Genomic DNA, 22,998 nt, shown 5'->3' with positions numbered 1-22,998 from the left:
TCCCCTTTAAAATATGGAAGCAGAGTATCATAAAATGTTTTTGCAATCGATTGCTGTTCTTGTACTCTCCCCGCCAGCATCACCATTTTCAGCTTCTGAGCAGGCAGACTCAAAATCGATGGAAAGAATTGACTAGGGGAGGATCTCCTTGGAGAGGGGAAACAGTGGGTAAATACCTGAAATACACCCTGAACATACCAATCAATATCTATACAGGCTGTGAGTTTTCATGCTCTCTTTATTGTCTACAGTAATTCTCATAGATCTAGGAAATAAATATCTAACTGCACATTCTTTTATTTTAAAACAAATCCTATGTTCAGTTCTAATTTATTTATCATCATATGAAATTTAATTAATATTCCTGAATATAATTAATCATTAGTGTTCTGGTGCTCACTGCAAACCAGTACAGACATGGATTTCAGAGTGCAGAACTTGGGAATATGCAGTTTTCTATAAATAACATACAATCACTCATTATCTCCAAGCCAAATAATTAAAAATCAAATCCACAGATAAGTAACAAAGAAAGATGATGCGTACACATTCAAATCCAGCAGTGGCAACAGAATTGCACCTTATCCTCTTTGTTAGTCTCACCTGCTGTTTCAAGAGCTAATCATGGATTTATTTGATTCTTTTTCTAAGGAACCTAATCACCTGCCTTTAATGCCTAAATTACTTTTACTTAACATATCCTTAGCTACGCTGTTGCCATAGAAATTTTTAAGAGCAATATACTGAGAAAAAAACATTATTTAAACAGATTATAAAAGTAAGCTGAGATGACGCAAAGATTTATACTTCTGCTTGACTTTCTGAACTCCGAGAAGCCCATAGCATCAAGAGACTATTGGCTGTGAGAAAATTGAGCATGTGGGTAGTTCTCTGCAAACGTTGTAATAAGCTATGACCCATATTGACTGTTCCTTTCCGGGAGCTATGCCTGAAGACTGTTGTGGCTTCAAGCCTGGGTCCAAACGACGTGAGGTGGGACCACCCTATACAACACAATCGCCGGCAGGTGGCACAAAACAACACCGCCAGACCCCAGCCTGGGACCTGCCGCAGACACGGCACAAGGTGGAACGACAAGAAGAGGCAGAGGAGCAGAGACTCGTTCCTAACCCACCTGCTAGGCCCTTGCAGTGGGCACCTCTTCCATGTGTCCTTGGGATTTTCTTTTACGACAACAAAGAGCAGGAACTCAGGTTATCTGAGGATTTTCCCAATGGGATGCACCCTCTCCCAGTACACCAGAGTAGTGGCTCTGTACTGGTGCCAAGGAAAAATGCCAGCTACTGAATAACCAACATCTCCTGCAATATCTGAGGTCTAACAGCCTTTCCTGCCCTCCTCTTCTGGGAGCCCTGACAAGAGCACACCCACACAGTTTGGCTTCAGTAGAGCGCTTTGCTTTGCTTAAACTGGATTATTCCAGGCTCCTCTTTAAATAAACTGCTATTATAAGGGAAGCACAGTTTCAAAATAAAAATGAGCTTTGTTCCTCATATTTGATTTTCCCCATACTGATATTTCAGCTTCTCTTCCCAGAAGTTAATTAAAGAAAAGGAGGAATAAATAAAATCAGAAATTACCCCAAGTAATTTAGAAGGGGGTCGCATTAATGCTTTGTAATATGTGGGCTAGCATTTGCATTGTAAGTGCTCCTCCTGGATAGAATTAGACTTATTTTACCCTCCTTTGGCTGGAAACCCAAATAGGAGAACAAATACTGGCAGCTGATGACGATCCTTGGTGTAGGTAAATGGGTAGAGACCTTTCTGAACAGAACAGGAACAGAAGGTCGTCTCTATTTTATTCCCTGTAACTATTCATGTGCAGCCTGGCTGACAACTGTGATGTGTGGGTAGCTTGCAGCCAGGGTTTTGAAACAGCTTGTTTTCCACCAGGATGCTTGCATTTCCCTTTGGCTGCTGGACAAAATATCTTTTTCCGTATGAAAAGAGGTTAAGGGAGATGGAGTTCTTCTGCAGACAAGACACATGGCAGTGATAGCAAACCAGGGTTACACATCCAACTGTTTTACTTAAATCCATCGGTAGCTCAGATGCCTAGCCGCTTAAGGGATAAGATGTCTCAAGCATATGGGATTGACTGTGAAACTTAGTTCATTAATGTTTGCAAATACCCGTGGATTGCAGTTTACTGGTATCTGAAGTGGGTTTGTGAAAATTTAGAAAGATGAGTCTCTAAGAGATGCTGGTGTGCTCCACGTTTTTATAAATCACAAAATACCCAGCCAAAGAAGGAAAAAAAAATCCCATTGAATATAAAGTAAAACAAAAGTGGGATTAATCTTTTGGGGTGGTAGATAAGTTGGAAGAGATGTGAAACACCATTTACCCAGAATAAGTGATAACAGCCAAGGGCTATGAAAGAACAATTCTGGTGAAATGTGAAACAAATGAGTGACTTTGAGCAGTTTCTTTCACCAGAAGATGCGCAGGAACAAATTGTTTTCTTCCACTAGAGCTTCAGTTGTCACTTTTTAAACACAGACCAAGCTGTTCATGCTGGAGTGGCCCATAACGCAGCCTTACTCCTGCAAAACATTTGCAACTGACCTTTAATGCCTGCAAAGGAGGGACTCTCCATGTAGGAGTGTTCAGGCACATTTATATTTGCAGAAACAAACCTGGAGCACACATCAAAAAGATGGAATGACTTTATGTGACGAGACTGTAAAATACGAAACGGGTCCAATGGCCCATTACCGAGGAGATCACTCAGCTTCAGCCTGAAGAATTTAGAAATCATCCCTTCTTATTAAATATTCAAGGTTATAAAATTTCCTATATAAGGCAGTTGGCAGTGTTTCTTTGGGAAAAGTCAACTGGTGAGAGACCTCCTTGAGTAAGAATAGATGGACTTGTGAGTGAAGACCACAGCTCTCACTGAGTCACCAGGGCAAGCTTTAACCCCGCTGGTTGGGGTACCACCAGCAAGCTGGCTGTGACCACGGCAGCTCAATGAAGGCTGGCTGCCCAGGTAGCTTTCCAGAGAGGTTTTGCTGAGCTCTGCATCAGTGGAGTTATGATGCCAATGCCAGATTTAGAGACTTAAAGTTTCTGGTAGCAATATAGACATAGCCAAAGTGGAAGGGATTTCTACTAAATACAAATGTTCTGCTCCTCAGCTGGAGAATCTGAGACACTGAATTTTTGTAAAGGATGCCTAACTTCATAAATCCCTTTGTATCTTTTTCCGGCTTTCTTTAAGAAAAAAAGTGAGCAGGAGTAACAAAGTACAACTGAAGGGCACTTGAGTTCAGCCGTCTCCTGTTTTCTTGACTTTAGTGGGGTTAAAAAATATAGATTCTCAGCAGCTGATGCCTTACACAGAAAATTAACTTGAAGTATCTTCCTCAAACCAGAGGCTTCAAAGCTCTCTGTTTTCCTGCTCAGAGGGCATGGAAGAGCCTCCTGCTTCGTGCAGGCTCAATGAAACTGCAGTAACACTTTAAAACAGCACCTGCAAGAAGCTGGTGAGCAGCCAGATACAGCTGTAATCGCTGCATCCCGATCAGAAGTATTTCACTACCACCTTTTTTTTGAATGACTGTCAAATGTTGTCTTCTTAAAATCACCTTTTTCCTTAAACATGTATAATATGTATAATACATATTTATTATTGATATCACATATATGCACATTTAATATAGCTACATGTACATCCAAACACAAACGCATTTCTAATCACCAGCATGCAAAGATCATCTCAGCCCCACACAAACCCGAAGGGGATGTGTTGCTGTCAGACTGTCAAATCATTATTTCCTTCCTCTTTTTCTTTTTCAGTACTGTCTGTTACTGCCTGAAGGCTTGACTTTCCAAGGTCATGAGCAGCCAGTGTTCACACACCTGTAAAGGATCTGAGAAAGCAGAGCAAACTCAGCACACACGCACACACATGCTGGAAACTTGCAGAGTCCAGTATTTAACTGCAAGCTCTAGGGACACAGATCTCCTCCTCTTGAGTTTTCTGAGATTGGTGTAATCCTATAGCCTTACATGAATTGTATTTCTTCAGAGTATGAGGGCTGCAACCTCTCTCCAGAATGAGCTATGGAAGACCTAGTATAAATAAACCAATCTTGAAACTTATTACTACAAAAAAACCTTAAAATTTGGGGAACCAGACTGATAACCTAAGAACCTATCCCATTTCTAATGATCTTCCCTCCCAGGAGAGAGAAATGCTGAGAAAACAAGGAACAACCTAGTTATTCCTTGCATCTGGAGAACATTTCTGACCTCAGCTACTAAGCAAAGACTAAAAAATTGGTAAGGTCAGAACCTTGCTGGTGTGGTCCTTCCCTTCCCGTGCACAGCCCCATGTTCTTTCCTTCCTTCTGTTCTTTGCTTTACTTCTTCACAAGTGCATTTTTCTTCTCTTAACCCCTTACTTCACTGGGTAATAGTATTTTTAGTGAGTACTGGTGCTCATTGTATAATTTCCGTGACCAAGGAACCTCAGAGGTGCTAAGCTACCAAAAGACATCTTGAAGTCAGTGGCCCCTACAAGAATATTCTATGTAAATATACAACTGCAAAAGGATGTATACTGTATTATTCCCACCACACCGGAGGGGCTCCATTCCTACTCAGGAATGCAGATGAAGGCTCCTTTTCCCACCATCAGCAGTACCTGTCACAAGGGGTTACACAGGGAGGACAGCTGGCCTTCCAACACCTGGAATCTTGCACTATCTCCTCCACCGCCTACAGCAGACTCAAGCAGCTAACAGCCCATTTGGCAAGACTTCGACATTGCAGGGAGATGTGTTTGAAATATGAGGCGGACGTACCACGCCGTGAAATAACACTGCACTCAAAGGCAATTGGGAAAAGCAACCAGTCATAAGACAAAAAATAAACCTGTGCTTCTGGAAACCTTCTGTCACTCACAGCCCCGTACTCCCCATCGTGGGAGTGCAGGTACTAATCCCAGCTCAGCTGCCTGCCTTGCAAACTCTGCCCGTGTCGTGCTGCAGCAATCTTTGCTCCCTTGCTGACTCAGTCCTATCGAGCTGATGTATACTGCTGGGGAACTGCCGTGCTTCAGCGCAGAAATAGACAGAACAATTTCTACATGTTGTTTATAGCTCAATTTATTATGTACTTTAAGGTGACTGAGGAGTGAAAATTCAGTAAAATGGAAACAACTTATATTCTCATTTATCCCTCCTAAAAGAAGGATGAAGATCACTGTGGCTGGGGGCAAGGAGCAATACCCGTTCGCAAACCCTTTTGGTTACCAGCTTGCCCAATGTGTGTATGACACCCAGTCCACAGCACCACCTCCACTGATAAGAAGAGCAGCCATGACTGGGTCTGGAGGACCGCTGTGTGGCCCTGGGTTCAAAATCCACCCAAATTAAAGGGTGACTGGAAGCAGATCTTCATGCACCCTGCTGTACTCATGCTGTTTTAGACGTCCTCACCACCGTGGGATGCTCTGCTCCAGGCTCTCTCGGGCTCTGCCATGTGTATCTTAACTGTTTTATTGTACCAGGAGAAGCTAAGCAAACAGGAAAGTGAAAATCCCCCTCACTTAAAATAAACACAGGAGAAAAAGTGAGAAGTGAAGAAAGCCGAGGCCACGCTCACAGTCATTAAAAGGCAAAGCTCCACTCACAGAGCATGTCCAAAGCGCTCTCGCCTGCTGGCGATGTGTCTGAGCAGACACTCATAAAACTATTTGTTTTTCTGCAAACTTGTACTCTCCATGTGAGGTCTGGAGAGGAGGCTGGGCTCTGCTGCGCTCAGCATAACGCTGCAGAGACCCACGCTCCCGGGTGGGTGCTTCTGCTCTGATGCTGCACACAGGTTTCCCCCTCCCCTCCCTGCTTGTTACTGTTAAATCCTGAAATTATATGCTCCGAGACCACTCCATTGCATTTATTTCTCATAAACCATCAGGCGCTAGAATGCAGCTTCTCAGATCATACAACGAAGCCACTTTCAGAGCGTTATTGTAGCATGTGGGAGGCAAATGTTTAGAATCCCTCAAAGGAATGATTCAGACTAAAAACCTCCTTTGCCATATACTTAGGAATTCACTTCTACAAAGTACATCTCCCTTATGAACAACCGAGAAATCAAACTGCCCGAGTTATTGCCTCATATCAACCATTCCTTCTCCTTGAAGACACCCACATCAAATCAAGGACATCAGTTAAGTAAATACCTACTTATACAATACCTGCATATGTGCATGTCTCTACTTCATTGACAGTGTAAATATCCCATTTCAAATAAAGCTGCTTCCTTCTGCTCTCACCGCTCTGTTTTAGCACACGCTTACAGGAATATATGCAAAACTACAGCCAACAGACAATTTCACTTGTACCAGCTATATATGTAAGATGCCCAGGCTGCTCTTTAAGAGACAGTAAAATCTGCTCTGGGGCAAACAGCATCTGAGATCAGGACTCAGCTTCTGGGCTCTGCAGCAGCAGACACTCCTCACCACGTAAACAGAAAGGATATATAAATGGCGAGTGGGAGGCAGGAGGAATTAATGTTCTTATTTTATAGACTGGAAACCATGGGATGGAGTAAGCTGTCCAAAGATATATGACTCCTCTGGCAGAGCTGTTAAGTGAAACAGTGCATGACAAAATCACCCCGTTTTCCACGGTGCACCCTCTCATTTCCTAACTCTCTATTCGATGCCCTATTCTCTACCTCCTGCTCCTTTGCTTCCATCTGCAGGTCACTCCTCTCACCTCAATAGTCAGCCTACTTGGGACCCCTCATCCATTATGGGACCCCAACAGTCAGTATAGAAACCACTGTTCAAGAATTCCTCCTTCACCAACACACCGGTTTGGTATCACCACATAGTCAATGGAGGGCAAACATACATTTCGTGTGCGTTCACATGGTTACAGTGGGAGTTAATGGCTACATGCAACTTTTGGCTTCTTGCTCATTGCCATCTGGAAGCCAAGCTAACTGATATTTCATAAGAGCCATTTTCATTGCAGGAATGGCAGGTATTTAAATCAACTGAGTGCATTTGTTTGCCTGTGACCAACACAGTCCAAATTAGCTTTCTGACAAGATACTCAGGTGTTTTTCCAATATTGCTGAAAGCATTTGAGAGAATTCCTGCTATAACCAAGGGGCAGAAGTCAAAAGTCCAAGCCAAGGGTTACAAAGAGCCCAAAGCTGGCGTTCATCTGTGGGAGAAATCATTCATGTTTACACTAAAAATTGTCACCAGATTTTAAAGCTGGGTTACAAAAGAAGGCAGACCATTGACTCTGTGGAACCAACCGCAAGGCTACAAACATCTGCCCCTTTAACAGAAATGAGTGGAAATCAACAGTGCTTAACGACCATCTCACTGGACTTGTCTTTGCTTTGTGTTTGCATTTGCTTGGATAAAAATCAGCATTTCTTTCCAGGCATTTTGGGAGAGATTGAGCACTAAAGCTATTTGGTTTGCATGATTCAGTTTTGGAGAAGTGATAAAAAATGGGATGGAAGAGGAAAACTTAGCCTTTTAGTTGTTATCAACTGATAGGTGTTTGATAAATTTATTGTGCAAATCTGGTAGCTTCATGTGGCCATTTAGCACCCAACCCTGCTTTGAGGGAATGGTGCCTTTGTACCATTAGGCACAGAGCAGCTGGTGTCCTGCCAGGTGAATCTCAGGAAACCCTTGGGATCTATTCAGAATACTTTTCTGAGGATATAAATATCCTCCCTTGGCTTACTGGGATTATCACGGATTTCTTGTCGTGGATTGTCAATGCTGTACCAATAGTATGGACAAAATATCACAGCAAAACAAATCAGAAACAAACAAACAAACAAACCAACCCAGATTCTAAAAGAATGTGAGCTCATGTACTGCCAGCCTCCAAGTTGAAATATTCAGAAAGGAAAAACACAAACGCCTGAGCTTTAGGGAATTGCAGCAGTTGTTAAGCCAGAGTGAACACCTGCGGTTTCCAGGCCAGCTTAGTAATTGAATTGATCATCTGCATATTCTTCAATAAAGTCTAAGGAATGAAAGCATACATTTTCATACATGAATAAGACTATAGTTGAAGGTACAAAGGTTGAGTACTGACTGATAAATTGTAGTTTTGGGACATGTGCTATATAATAAAGTTATGCTCTGAACCAGTCTGGTTCATAACAAACACTCATACAATTCTGAGTAACATCTGTAAGCATGTCAAATGGATTTGAACATATGAAATGGCACAAAGAGCATAACTAGCCTCATAAAATTAAAATAAATTACTGTTTTCCTTAGCAAATATGAATGTTTTGAAAGAGCCTGACAGTAGATTATGAAGAACAAACTTCCATATGCGTGTTACAGTTGTGGATTTGTTTTCTTTTCCACAAAAGCTGATGCTCAGAGAAAGTCTGCAGGGTGCTGGCAACGTCTGTGTTACAAACAACACGTTTTGGTTTTCGTTCAGGAAGGTTTTTCATCCGGGGTAATCTCATCCTCCCCAGCCAGCGGTCCTGAAGACTGACAAACGTCCTTCAGGTTGAAGATGTGCTTAACCACTGCCACAGCCACCTCTGAATGGCGGCACCTCCATGTCTGCTTCCCTTTATCATGTTCATGGATTTTCCATTTGATGTTTCCTAACTCCCCGCGAAGTCAGAGAAATATGGTTTGAGCAGAAATCACGTGCTTTAGGTTTTGTGGAGACCACCTAATCCCTGTTATTCACTCCTTGATCTATCTCCCACTCACGCACGTGAAGTCTCTGAATTTTATTCAATGAATTTTATGCAATGATTTCCACCTCCATTGCCCCAGGCCTGCTAGATTCCATGATCAGCTATTATTATCCTGCTTGAAAACAGCAAAATGATCATCGCTTTTAGGACCATACCTACATTATTTTAATCTCAGTCCTGCCTCTCTCTGTAGAGTGCCCTACCTTCTCTTTCCGTTTCCTCTTATTCCTTCTACAGCTGGAAGGTCTTTTATTACTTGTTTTAATTACCTGTGCAAGACCTAATTCTCCCTGGAGACTGTCAATTGTCACTTTATCTGATGCTTCCTGATCTTTAAGATGTAAATCCTCTGTAGATCGCTTTTAGGACCATACCTACATTATTTTAATCTCAGTCCTGCCTCTCTCTGTAGAGTGCCCTACCTTCTCTTTCCGTTTCCTCTTATTCCTTCTACAGCTGGAAGGTCTTTTATTACTTGTTTTAATTACCTGTGCAAGACCTAATTCTCCCTGGAGACTGTCAATTGTCACTTTATCTGATGCTTCCTGATCTTTAAGATGTAAATTCCTCTGTAGAAAAGTTCTTTTTTTTTTATTTCTTCATGGGAAATTAAAGCAATAATTGCAATTCCTGGTCGTCTAATAACTTTATAGAGCCCTCTTCTCATACCCAGTGACTCCTTTGCTTACTCCTAGCACTATCATCGCTTTTACCCTCCTAGAAATTTCGACCCTCTTATCTCACCTATTCGGGTAAGACAGTAGTTCACCATTGCATGCAGTGCTAACCCCACAACTTCACCTTCGTGTACTGTGGTGCAGATTGCTATGGACTCCTAATGACTCTATTTCCAATCCTCCTTACGTTACTGTGCAAATGCTTCCATAGCATCTCAGTGCTCACAGCCAATTCCCAAGCTACATCAGACACATCCCTTCATCCCCTGAATCATCTGACAGCAATTTTCTTCAAAACAAGTACTTTCTTCCTCCTTCCCATCCATCATCCTCCCTCCCGTGGTATTTATGTATCCTGCATTTATCCTTTTTCACTTGCTTTCATTTACCCCTGTATCTTCATGCAGTCGTGGAGGTGATGACTCCTTCTCCAACTTCTCCCCACATTTCCCAGCGAAAGGCTCCTGCCATCGCTGACAGTTTTACAGCCAGCTGCTCAGGGAGAATTTCACACACCAACAACCACCTTGTCCCTGCCAGGGTCTCCCCAGGGTCCAGCATCTTACCCAGCACCGTTGCTTATTGACCTGAATTAATGCCATTGGGTCTTCCCCCTTTTCCTCAGGAGACCCAGAAACGCTGGCGATCACCTTCCTGGGCTCGCTGCAGTCCTGTTTGGTCTGACAGGGCTGCCCAAAGGCACTGCGAAATGAAAAATTGCCTGGACATCACAAGGATTTTGCTGCCCCACAGCTACCTCACTAACCAGAGCTAAGAGCACAACATTTTCTAGTGAAGACGCAACCTGTGAAGGGCAGTGATAATATGTAATATTTCAGTCAACTGCCTGAAGAAAAAATAAAATAAATTTGAAAGATACAGTATTTTGGGCTAACCTGAAACAAAGTGCTCAGTTTATCTTACTTCCTTTTATAAAAGCAAATGAATACTGCACTGAGAGCTTCTCCAGTTGATTTCTGGGGCTTGTTTGGAAATCACTGTTGACATTTTCAAGATTGAAATGTTATTTCAAGACTCAAAATTTAAATATATCATTTTGAAGTAGTGAAAGAACACAGCTAGAGTTTGCCAAAATTGTTTCAATTTTTCAGCCATGACTAATTAAGTTTACAGATCTCTCCTCCTCCAAGCTGGTTCCTCACCTAAAGATCCAACAACTGTATTTCTGAAAGAATGCACATAATGCTATTTATCCAGAATATTTTCTTTGTTTTAATTCCTAATATCTCTTTCTTGGAGAATTTCTACCGCAGAATCCAGCATGAAGCAGCTCTCAAAAATTTTCTGATTTATTTTCCACATGTACAAAATGACAGTGCAGCCATTACACCCATCCACCCCACTCCTATTCCACAGCTGGTGCAGTCTGCAAGATACACTCTCCCAGTTATGCACAGAAACAGTAAATCAAGGCTTTGTTTGATGAGCTTGTTTTAAAACAGCACAATTATTGCAGTCTGCACCAACTGAGAAAAGTTCAGCACATGTTTAGGTCTGTTCCATTTCATGACAGCACTTAAACATCCACTTCATCTAAATAAGTATTTATATTCCACTGAAGGCAACGGGACGTACACATGAGCATATCAGTAGTCCCAAATCAGGGGCATAGGGTAAGGTTTAAAAACTACATTCCCCATTAAAAAAAAAAGTTCTCATGCCAAACTCCGCTCTCCATTGCTGTCCCATTGCATCCTGCCAGTGGAGTGAAGAGCAAAGGAGATTACCTGAAACAGTAACCCTAAATCAGTCATTCTAGCTGTCACGGCTGGACAAAATTAGGGGGGAATCCAAGAGAGAGAGTCAATGCCCACTTCTGCCAATTGAAAAGTTCATCTCTTCAATAAATTCTTCATATATTCTGTCATGGCAAATGCCCATTATGCTTGTGATTTCTTTATGAATTATTTTGATACCCTGAACCAAAGGAACTAAAGAGCTGAATGTTGTTACTAGAGCCTCAGCTAACTCCTTAACAAGCAAAAAGACAAACTCTGCTCTCGCTTACCCCAGGGAAAGCTTCAACACCTTGGCTATCAGTAAAGCTAATTGAAATGCACAGATCACAGGATGTGGCCTCAAAAGGTTTAGACAGAAAGTCAGGAGGCTTTTCTGAAGCTGCAAATTGAAAGTATGAACAAGAATCAGCCAGAGGGCCACAGTCTGGCTGCCAGTCAGGGCAGTGTAACCTTGCTGAAGCCACGGGATTCACATGGAGAACAAGGTCCAGCGTGCGCTGCCGAATGCTAAATGTAGCTGCAGCCCCAGTAGCCAAACCTTCCTCAGCCGCCCGAGGAAGCGGACCCAAGGCTTCAGTTCCCAAAGGTTCCTGCTCTCCCCACATGCTATCTTCCCACAGCAGTGCTTTTCTTCCTCTTCCTCCTCTTCTTTCTCCCTTCCCCACCTGACACTCTAAGCACGAACAAGCTTGGTCCTGCTGGGATCCTGGAGATGAGATGGAGGATGGTCTTTCAGGGAAACTGGATCCTAAAACTGAGACCCAACCCCTGTGGTTGACAAAGCTGGACTGTCTGATGGGAGCCAGGCCTAGAGGGAAAAGCCCTCCTGCAACCATCTCACAGCTCCCCCAACAAAACCACTGCACCACTGACATGCCAGCTATAAGCACGGCATTGGAGAGATGCCTGACTTTGCAACTGGTTTGTGCTATTACTGGTCCCCGAGACGTTTCGAGGAGGGGTCGGGAGGTGGGTAAGACACAAGCACCTAAAAATGCAGTGAGTTTTTTGGCTCTCTTCCTTTCAGCAGGGCGATTTTCCTTTTCTTCTTTGACCTCTCATTAAACTCCTGTGACAGATGTCTGCCGCTTCTCAGCACCTTCCTTTTGCCACATGATGCCCTGCATCATGTGTACTGTCCATGCATTTTCACTAGGATTTAACATTTCAGCTTACGCCAAAGGTCACTCTTTCTGACTGACACACGCTCCAAACCTCTTCCTTACCTGCTTGTAATGTATTGGTTTTGCACCAGTTTGGCTAGGTATGGGTACCAGTGTTCATTCATCCACTTGTCCAGTTTCAACCTGTTAGATTGCCGTGCCTTTATTTTTACCCTCTATTTCTGTTAGCCCATGGTGCTATACTTCTCTGGTTTGCAAAACAGCTAATCAACCCCCTACTTTTTGATGGTTTGTAAACAGTAAAGTTTAGCTCCAGAATGTCATGAACAAGCTTAGTTTTGGAGATTAGACTGAACTGGGAATAATCAGCAACAAAAAGAGCCAGTACAGCAACATCATAGGCTGGTACCTCTCTTGCTGAGATCTATATGGACGAGACAGATGGTAACCAATATAGGGGTGACTCACCCAAACTCAAGGATTTCTCACCCCATTAATAGACTCATTTCTCTTCAGCTTCTGCCTCATTCAGCGTCAAAGTTTAAAGCAATATTTGGTGACAATGTTATTGTGAACCTTTCTGCACATACCCTGAACTGTTGTAGGGAACTATCAAACCCTTGCTACATAGTAATAAAAATTGCTGGGCTTACATCAATGAAATGTCATCACCAGCACCAGTGATGTCTTGCTCAGACTAAGGAATCTGGGATTAGTCCCAGGTCTGTCTGGGACCTGGTTATCAGAGAAAAACGGTCCCTCTCTCCACTCCGCTCAGTACGGTCCCACCATTCCTGGTACTGTAACAGCTTTGACTTTAAAAATGTATGCTTTATTTTTTCATTTACAACTGGGAAAATGTTCTTTGTTTCCAAGCACGGATGTAGTCCAGTCACCAGAGCAAAAGCTTGGATAATTCACATTTGCATTAATTTTTGCCTGCCACAGGATGGTACTGGGAAGGCACATAGCTAAAAAACATGTGTTTCTGAAAGCTTAGAGGAGAAGAAAAAGCAGATGATGTGCTCAAATCTAACATTATCCTAATACCTAAAACAGAGAAGAAAGGGTTAATACTGGCTGTATTTCTGTTCTGTAACTCTTCTTCATATCAAAGTAAGTAAGGAAAAAAAAAAAAAGAGAAAAATCCCCAAGAGGAGTGTAGATGACTTATGCTCAGGAGAAAGCCAGTGGATACGTGCAGAAAGGGCCCCATGAAGCTGTACACGCTCTGCTCCAGCCCGGGCTGAAGCCGCGTTACCAGCCCCATTTGCTCTGTGTCCATAGGAGACACAAAGCACCCAGACAGCTGTTGCCATAGCCACCCCTTTACGTCCCAGGGTCAAGTTTCCCTCTGCACAGAAATATTATTTATAAGGTGGCTTAGGTGTGCCTGGCGCCTGGCAGTTAAAAATGGCAAGTCCCATCCCAGGGGAGCTTACGGCCCAAATTAGACATAACACAGCGAGAGGGTACGATAAACACAGGGAAGAGAGGGTCAGGGCGAGATGGTGAGAGGCTGCATATGCACCTGCCAGCTCTTTTATTTCCTGTTAAACACTGTAAGGCTCTGCATCCCCGCGCATTTTTGCAAGTGTCCTGCTGGTCTGTTATGCTGCAGCCACTCGGTGATGACACAGCCTCGGCTGGGACGGGCTCCACGGCCTCTGCAGGCAAAGCTGAACCCTCAACACTGGAGCTAAACAGCCCTTTTGAGAAGCTGTCGATGCTGCCAGGCCCATGAAATCCCCCCTGGCCAAGCGTCGTTCCCTCCACTAGGTCGCAGTGGTGCTCAGGCACTGTCCCGCTCCCGCGCTGCCATGCTGCGGGCAAGGAAAACGGGCTGCTGGCAGCAGACCTGCCATTTCCAAAGGGCCTGGCATCCAGGGGGAAATGGGGACAGCATTTAGTCCCTGAACTGGCACGGAGAAACCATGGAACTCATAAGGACTGCTGGAGTAGGCATGAACTTGTCCTGAGAGCAACAGGACTTAACAGCGAGGAAAAACCTGAGAGTTATGTAGATTCCAAGTTACTACAGTCTTCTCCCTACACCCAACGCACCACACAAACTTTACAAGCAGGGGGGCCAGATTGACAGCACTGAGAACAGAAATTGCCTTCATCTGCCGTCTTGTCAACAGCCAGTGCGGCACATGCCGAGCCCCTGCATCCCACCAGGGATAGGTGACGTTCACCCAACCCACGCTGCCGGCTCTGCCCCATCGGCTCTGCCGCAACGGCTACCTCGCAGCTGGGAGAGCTGCCCGCAGCAGAAAAGCTGCCCTATCTGCAGCAAAACGAACAGAGATCGCCACCGTAGCATGAATCCGCAGGAACAGTGATAAATGACAGCTTTGCTATCCACTGCATTTCACTGCTTTGTCCTGCCAGAAGCATTTCACTCAGCTCTGTTAAAGCTGCTGTGGTCGCCCATGCTCTCCCAGGCTCAGGCGATGCAAATTCCTTCCCGAGTGGGGTTTGCAGCACTTTGAAAATTCATATTTATGGGCAACATGAAGCAAACAATTTAATAAGGAAACAAATAACAAGATGGCTGCTGGGTTCACTTTTAAATCTACAATCAAAACATCTACGGGGTTAGCAAGTTTTTTAACTGTAGGTGAAGCTGCTGCAGAGCTGAAGGTGCTAGCTCATTGCTACACGGCAGCTTTGCCTGGGGCCCGGCTGGCTGCAAGCACCCATGGGTGCAAGTCAGAAGGGACAGTGTGGCTCACATGCCCACTTCAGGCTGTCCACTCCTATATTAACCCTGCGAGAAGCTCCCCAAAGGCTACTGATTAAAAGGCATCATCATCCTGCTCTGTCCCTAGGAGGACACAGTCACCTCTATACTCACAACCTCCTGCTGATTGCTGCCCATGCCCCAGTGCCTAGTTTTGGGAGACGAGTCCCAGCTCAAGGTGTCAGGGTGACCCTTCCTAGAGGTACCAGTGCTACAACAGGGTTCATGGTCCTTTTGAAATTAGCCATCCCAAGCAACCTCCAGAGTCTACTTTCTCCACCTCTTAGCCCTCTGGGAAACCCTCTCCTCCCCAGAAATTTGACATTTCTTAATCTTGGCTTGTTTTCCAGGTCAGCAGTCTCATTCATGTCGAACGCTGTCGCTGTCTCTGTGCCTTTGCCGTCTTGCCAAGCATGCCTGCTCCACGGGCAGCTGGAGGCAGAGCCGTGGGAGCCAACTCCTTTGACAGCAGCTACGCACTCACTCGGAGGATGGTCTGCCACTGTTGTACCTGCCAAACCACCTCAAAGCCATCACGAGCACACATATCGCCATTCCCAGAAATTAGCAGGAGGGGAATGATTCAAGGGACAGACACAAGCAAGCCAGGCATGGCCAGGATTAGCCACTGAGCCCTGCAGGCTCCTTCCCTTTACCTCCCTGGCCATCTCGGTGCCATGCCTGTGGCCGTGCATTGCCCGCCTGTCTGCACTGCACAGCCGCCTCCACTTCGCTGGAGCTTGCAGCCCTGCAGCTAAATTCAAGGCCGGGCAATCCAGCACCATTAAGGAAAAGGATCAGGATGGTGCCAGGCAACACTCACTGCAAAAAACTACATCACTGCAATGAGAGTACCCAAATCTCAGCCTGTCGGATCTGGGGCAGGGTCGCATTGGGATTCACTGCTATCTTAAAACTGCAAAAAAAGTTATTTTGCCCTAAATTAATTGTAGGTAGCACTGGCACTATTAGCCTCAGCAAACCTTGTTGTATCAAGCCATCTAACTCTGTCCTGCTGTAGACCTGGGGCAGTCTCCTGCCCCCAAAACAAAGTGCTTCTTGGTGGACTTCTTGGGTAATAACAAAAGGGTCACTTTTTCCCAAAAAAGAACAAGGCACCTGTGAGTGCATGTGCCTAAGCACCTCCCAGCATCAAACTGTATTTCAACTCCAGACCGAAAGCTCAGCTTAGGCTGCAGTTTAAAACGAGGACCATTTCTGCCTCGCAGAGACTCAGCATCATCAGTTTTGGGAGAAGGGAGTGCAAACGCTCATAACTATTCAGCTGGTTCTGTGGTTTTACATTGAAAATATGTTGCTATGGAGAGCGCAGCACGGGAACGTGCAGCCACCACAACGCACCACGACAGAAGCAGCCCACAGCTTCTGCTGATATTTGCAGGCCCTCCGCTGCCATCCACACAAAGGCTGAAAATAGACCTACAGCTCAAATGAAGCATCTGTAACACTTCATTTCTGACCATCCCTCCCCGAGGCACCATGGCTTTTCAGAAAAATCATACCAAGCATCCCACATACGCTCTGACGTCACCTCACTGATTTCTAATTTCTCGCTGTGCACATGCCTCAAAAAGGAAATTCCTTCCAGCCCCATTTTCATTCTATGTCCTATTTTTGTCTGGGAAGCAGGTTTTCCTCCGGAGCCACCCTTCTGCCCATACCCACAGGTGCTGCTCAGTCCTTGTTACCTTTTAGCCACAACATAAAGCAAATTCCTTGTGCTGCTCCACCTTGTTGCCCTGCTGACTGCGAAGGATCTGATTTCTGTCATTTAAAGCTGACCTTAGCAAAGGTCATTCAGCAGCAGCAAAGTGATCTCCAAATACATATTCAGTGCAGGGGAAACTGTCTGTACCATTAAAGTCCCAGTCTTCGCAGTCTCTAAAATGCATGGGCTGGGTCTTGAAGGATGCTGAGCATTTTCTGATCTCACTGACTTGATGAGACTTGGGAGTGAGCAATTGCAAAAATTGCAAAAGCAATGTAGACTTGAGCCCACAGCACCATGAATGAAGAACACCTTTGGGGTTTTTCTTTCCTATGAATTTTTAAAATATCTGAAATACTGTTTGTTTTCTTTCTCATATTCTGGAGGAATTGATAAATCCTCAACTGAGCCATAAACATGCAGCCATCAGCTCTTGATTTCTAAAAATGTATTTGTATTAAGCTATGAAATTATTTACAGTGGCCATAAACATCCTCCCAGCACCTGGCAGCTGGGAGAGGGCCTTGGAACTCACTAATTTACTTACATTGTAAACCACTTTCTAATAAATAAATAAGCTCTTAATATCTCACCCACAAAAAGAGGCACATTGTGTACAATACTATATTTAGGCGACCTTTGGAGGTCAAGGATTCGGCAGCTGAATTTCTCTGAGGATCTTTCTTTGGTGAGTATATGTTTATGCCCAAATGAATTGTCAGCTGAATGTCTTTATTTTGAAATCAGTTTAAAATTCTCGCATTGCTCTGAATGCTGGAGAAGCGGCTGCTTGTTTCTTGTTTTACTTGAACCGGGGTCAGATTCTGATCTGAGGGGCAGAATGGGGCACTTAAAAAAGCCAAGTAAATGCTTGCTGATCCCTTAGTAGTGACCTTCGTGGGAGGGACTGCTGAGCCTCTGGGCTGGCTCCCGGGGTGGGGGTGCTCTCCAGGCCAGGAGGATGCCCAGTGCCAGAGCCCGTGGAGGAAGGAGAAGGTCATGAAGCATTGCAAAGAGGTGCAAAATGCCGTCCTGTGCTAGCGCTGCATCCCGGGTTTTACTGCAGAGGGGCAGTCAGGACATCCTCCCTCCTGGCTCAGCGTCCACAGCCCAGCCACTGCCTGCCAGGTTATACAGAGGGGGGAGAAGGGAAAACAAGTATCCCACGTGTGCCGACGGCGCGTGTGCAAGCGATGAGCCATGTTAGGGCTCCTCATGGATGCTGAGAGTATTTAAACTGATGGAGACGTGATTTTCAACTTCTGTGAAATCCAGCATGGTGCCCTTGAGGACAAAGGAGGATGAGTGGCTAGTTCAAAGCAATCTTGGATTGAAAACAGTATTGTCAGATCAAACTTGGTCCAAAATTTGTGTTTGGTATAAAATAGCAATAGCCTTTTATAAAACTTAAGATAAACAGAGACTGTTTTTACATACTGCTTCACTTACTTACATAAAAATAAAAATCAAACCCTCCCCTAACTTCAACCAGTGCTGGTTAGATGAAAAGGTTAACTAGCAAACAGGAGAAAAAAATGTTTCATTCACTCTCCCTGCCCCAGACACGGAAGAGAGGGAGGAATGAATCAACTATTAAAATCAGTTTTGTTTTAATCATATGAGGTTATACTCACGGACAGCTAGAGATCTGAATGAAGAATTTTAAAATAGGAGCCCCAATGTCCTACTATATCACCAGTGGTCTACGGACAACCTCCATGTGAAGGTTTATTTACCCCATTTATCTACAGTTGGAAATGGCTTCAGAGATCTCTGACTAACTGCAGAGCAAAAATGCTCCTTCTCCTATCCCTGCAGCCCCCATCTGCTCCATTGGGAAAGAAGAAGCTGCACCAAAAACTCCCCCTTCCTCACAGTGCCCTCCATGTGCTTGGCACCCTTCCTTTGTGGTGGCACAGCCAACCTCCCCGGGTGCCCTGAAGAAGCTGTCCCTGCAGCACAGCCATGATGGTCCCTGATGTCTTCCCAGGCATCTGGGGCAGAAGGGAGCGGTCACGAGGATGCTGGTAGCAACCCCAGTTGGCCACAAAAACATAACCAGAATGAAAAATAGCTTCTCCAGATGCCCCCTGGTTCCCCTGGTGAGTTGTCTCCCCTGCATGTCCCCCTGTTCGGTTAGTGCAGAAGCTCTGCAGAAACCTTTCTCAAACAGTGAGCTACATCTTTCTACATTTTTTTCGTATAGCTAGTGATTTCCAGCCAGCAAGGGACTATTGCAGTAAAACTAGGCAGAATCCGCTGTTTTCTTAAGATAAACAAAAGGCAAATGCAATGGGATGGCTGCTGGTTTTCAAGAGAAATCCATGTGATTTTGCATGTCGTTATTGCAATACTTGAAGCAGCACAGACTGCTTGCTGTTGATCAGATGGATCTGGGGCCGGGGGGGTGTTGAATGAAAGAGCTGCTCTGTGCCTTCAGGAGCAACGGTCTAAGTTCAACCCTGTTGTAACACAGCTCCACTCACCCCAAACAGGAACTTAGCCTTACAGTTTTGAAACTATGCATGGACAGCATGAATAAATCTCATCATCAAGGGTTTCCTGCCATTCCTGCTGAATATCCAGTCCTATTAGTCAATGTCAGGCTCTGGGCAACATGAAAAATTGCAGAAATCCATCCTGGCTGTCACTGGAAATCAAAGGTCAATCTCAAAAACTGAGAGACTCTTCCAGCTTTGGAAGGCATTCACATTTCAAGACTACAAATGCAATTGTCAAAGCTCTGCACGTTCATGTGAAACAGGAAGGAAAAATAAGACCCCGGACAATGGGACCCTGGAGGAGTGGTTGAGGAATCGGGCTTTTCCCAGGAAGCCGTTTGCCAAAATGTTAAAATAGAATCTATTTCCACAATAGATTGGAAAATGTTAACAGCCAAAAATGTGTTAGACAACAGGATTTCAGATTAGAAACACTGGGTGGGTTGTCCCGTGAGCATGCTCTAAAATAATTTATGGATTCTCCAAACTGAGCATAATGAGTATTTTCTGTAATGACCCTTTTGGTGGGGTTTCTACCTCTGCTTTCACCATTAAGGTTCCCTCCTCTCCACACCCACAACCATCTGCCTCCGCCTCATCCCATTCTGTCTCTCACTGCTCCCACCCTTGCCCAAAGCTTCCTTCCCACCGCTCTCCCACCACATCTGTAGTCACCAACTGCACCATATGAACAGGCTGTGCTTTAATTGTGCTTGAGAATAAGAGGCAGAAAGCCAGGCTCCCCAGTTTCTATTCCTGTACCTCATCTTCCCCACAGAGCATTCAGGAGGTCACTTCATCTCTGTGATCTGTGACTCTTGTCCTCCTCCTGGGAGCAGCTCACGATGCTCTGAATACCCCCAAGGGTCTGCGGGACAGGAGGTCCCGGAGCCCTCAGTGACAGATCCCACACTCGCCCTGTTAAATGTTGAAATGTCTTAGGTGTTAATGGGGAGAAAGGGCCCTTTTAAGCATTTCTCGGGGGAGCAGATGGCCAGCAGCTGAACTTCTCTTGGAAATCTGTGCAGTTTAAGTGGGAAACACAGCCTATAAGACTTTAAATAAATCTATTGTAGACTGTGTAGTAACCAGTGACAGCCACTTAGAATCCAGCTCATCCTTGCTGTTTCAGCAGCCGTCTTGTGGCTGAGCATGAAGTGCTTTCAACATACCTGTCAGCCTTCCCAGGGCTGCAGGGGACTCTTACTCCCTACTTCTGGAGGAAATCCTGGGATCAGCTCTCCCTCCCCAGCCAGGTCTCTGCTTTGAAGTTTCCACAATGGCCAAATTTGTTGTCACCATCCAGTATCTAAGTAAAATCATCAGAGACTTCATGTCTGATGACTCAAACGCTCAGACCTGAGTCTCTGCATTTAGCAGGCACACACAGAGGTATCTCCTGGCTCCCCAAAGAGAAACACAAAGCACTGGCTTAAACACATTGCTGCTCAGTTAAGATGACGCTGAGAGACAGACAGAGAGGAGACACTTAGCATAGCTTTTAAGTGCTTCTTCATTGAGGGCACCTACCATCCTATACTGCAATGCTGCAAATGTGCTTCCCAACATGAGGGTCTACCCTGCTGATACTTGAATATTCTCCTGGTAGATCATTTTGCAACAGGTGATGGACTTTGTGCTGGTAGGCAGAGTTATGGTGCTGAATCTTCTGCCCACATTAAAAATAAACAGAGTAGCTATGATCTACAAACCTTTAGGATGCTTAAAATTCACACACATCATGTTCTGCTCTGATTTTTACTCCCTGCATTGTATGTGTTCAGCTGAAAAGGTTTCATCCAATGCCCAAAGGTGAGCAGGGTGAAGAGAGGACATACTCTGTAAGAAGATGTTTTGTCTTCACACTTGCTCCTGCTGTAAGAGCCACCCAGGTGGGAGAGCCTGAATATTTCAGCACAGCTCCAGCTCTGCCCAGGCTCACTTGGCAGTGCTGGGTGTCTCCCTGCCTGGCCTCTGATGCTTGGGGACGCAGAGGGGGAGGATGGAAAGAACAACAAGATCATGCCGCTGCGTGTCCAAATGGAGGAATGAAGAGGTATTTAAGTGTTCAAGGGAATTCCCAGACTTCCCCCTACACAGAAGTTGCATCTTGTGCTTGTTGTGCAACACAGGGAAGCACAGGGCCAGGAGAACAGTCCCATGACAACAGAAACAACAACAAATTAATTGTTCTCCTTTTTTCAGATCCTTAAAGTATTGTGAATATGTAACCTGTAAGAGCTAAACTCCTTCCTTCACAGTTTTACTTTACTTTCAACATAGGTAATTCTCTATTTTTCAGAGAAGCAGAGACGAGGTCCATTCTCCTGCATCATTTGTATTTTCTGGATGTGCTGAAGGTCCCAGCTGAATAACTCCTCCCTCCCACGGACGCGGTGCCAAGGATGGCACTGAGCAGTAGGGACAGCTGACAGCCACTTTCAGCCGCAGCACCTCTTCTGAGATGTGATGCCTAGGTGGACAGCTTGCTCTCATCGTTCTCCGAAGCTTTTCAACAATTCCTCCCTGCTGTCTGCATGGGATCCGCAGTCCTAAGTGAATTCCCTTTTCAGCTAGACACACTGTGTTATTTCAGTATAGCACTGTCTAGACAACTGAAAAAAGTGTGAACAATTTAATGTATTTCTTTCCCCCTGCTTTTCATGAAAATGGTGAAAGTCTGGAAGATTTCTGGTCTCTTTGCGGTGTTTGCTTTGGGGTCTTTTTTGATTATTTGTTTATATATCTCTCTCTATATATATCCAGAGCTGTAAATATTTACATAGAGAGCTTAAAAAAACACTATTATTTTCAGTTAGTGAGAGGGCTTTGTCTCACCATCAAGTTTTCTACAAGATTCAGTAATTTATCTTTATTCAGACCATTCTGTGAATAAAATGGTCGCTGTCCTACCAGATAGAAAGCAGATACTATCCTGCCTCCCCTTGGAAAGCAACCGACACGCCTCAGAAACAAGCAGCAGCAGTTATTAAACTCAAGAGAACCATCCCTTTCACCCCGCTGAACTCCTTTCAGCCTCAACATTTCCTAAAACTGAAAAAAAAGATGACACTGCAAAATGTCTTACATAAATTTTGCTGTCCCAGGAGCCTCCACAGCCAATCCAAAGGGTCAAAGCACTTAAAGAAACCAGATTCTTATGGGATTTCCAGCTCCCACTTCCAGATCTCAGAGATTACCCAGAAGGCAGCCAGCATTACCCTTGACAGATCCCCACCACTGCAGCAATTAAATGTCCAAATCTGTTTGGATGCCTGAGCCTCTCGCAGGAATCCCCCAGCATTTTCCAGTGAAGTCTGGATAGGGAAAAGCCAGCCAGCAGCAACAGCATGAAAACAACCGTAATCTATTCAACAAGGCAGCCAGCATTACCCTTGACAGATCCCCACCACTGCAGCAATTAAATGTCCAAATCTGTTTGGATGCCTGAGCCTCTCGCAGGAATCCCCCAGCATTTTCCAGTGAAGTCTGGATAGGGAAAAGCCAGCCAGCAGCAACAGCATGAAAACAACCGTAATCTATTCAACTTCTGATGGAGTGACTACATCAGTGGACATGGGAAGGGCTACAGATGTCGTCTATCTGGACCTCTGTAAGGCCTTTGACACGGTCCCCCACAACATCCTTCTCTCTAAACTGGAGAGGTATGGATTTGATGGGTGGACTGTCCGGTGGGGGAGGAATTGGTTAGATGGT

At 44.8% G+C, this 22,998-nt stretch overlaps 1 protein-coding gene across 1 annotated transcript in view; it reads right to left on the bottom strand.

Annotated features, from left to right (window-relative positions):
* The window catches only part of NEURL1 (neuralized E3 ubiquitin protein ligase 1), a 68,058-nt gene that overhangs the window by 17,341 nt on the left and 27,719 nt on the right, over window positions 1-22,998 (bottom strand). The gene's annotated exons all lie outside the window — the stretch shown is intronic.

This window comes from Aptenodytes forsteri, unplaced genomic scaffold (assembly GCF_000699145.1).
Source record: "Aptenodytes forsteri isolate BGI_AS27 unplaced genomic scaffold, ASM69914v1 Scaffold15, whole genome shotgun sequence".
In the NCBI taxonomy this organism is placed as follows: Eukaryota; Metazoa; Chordata; class Aves; order Sphenisciformes; family Spheniscidae; genus Aptenodytes; species Aptenodytes forsteri.
The sequence above is the reverse complement of the archived record's forward strand: the minus strand, read 5'-3'. Positions and strand labels throughout refer to the sequence as shown.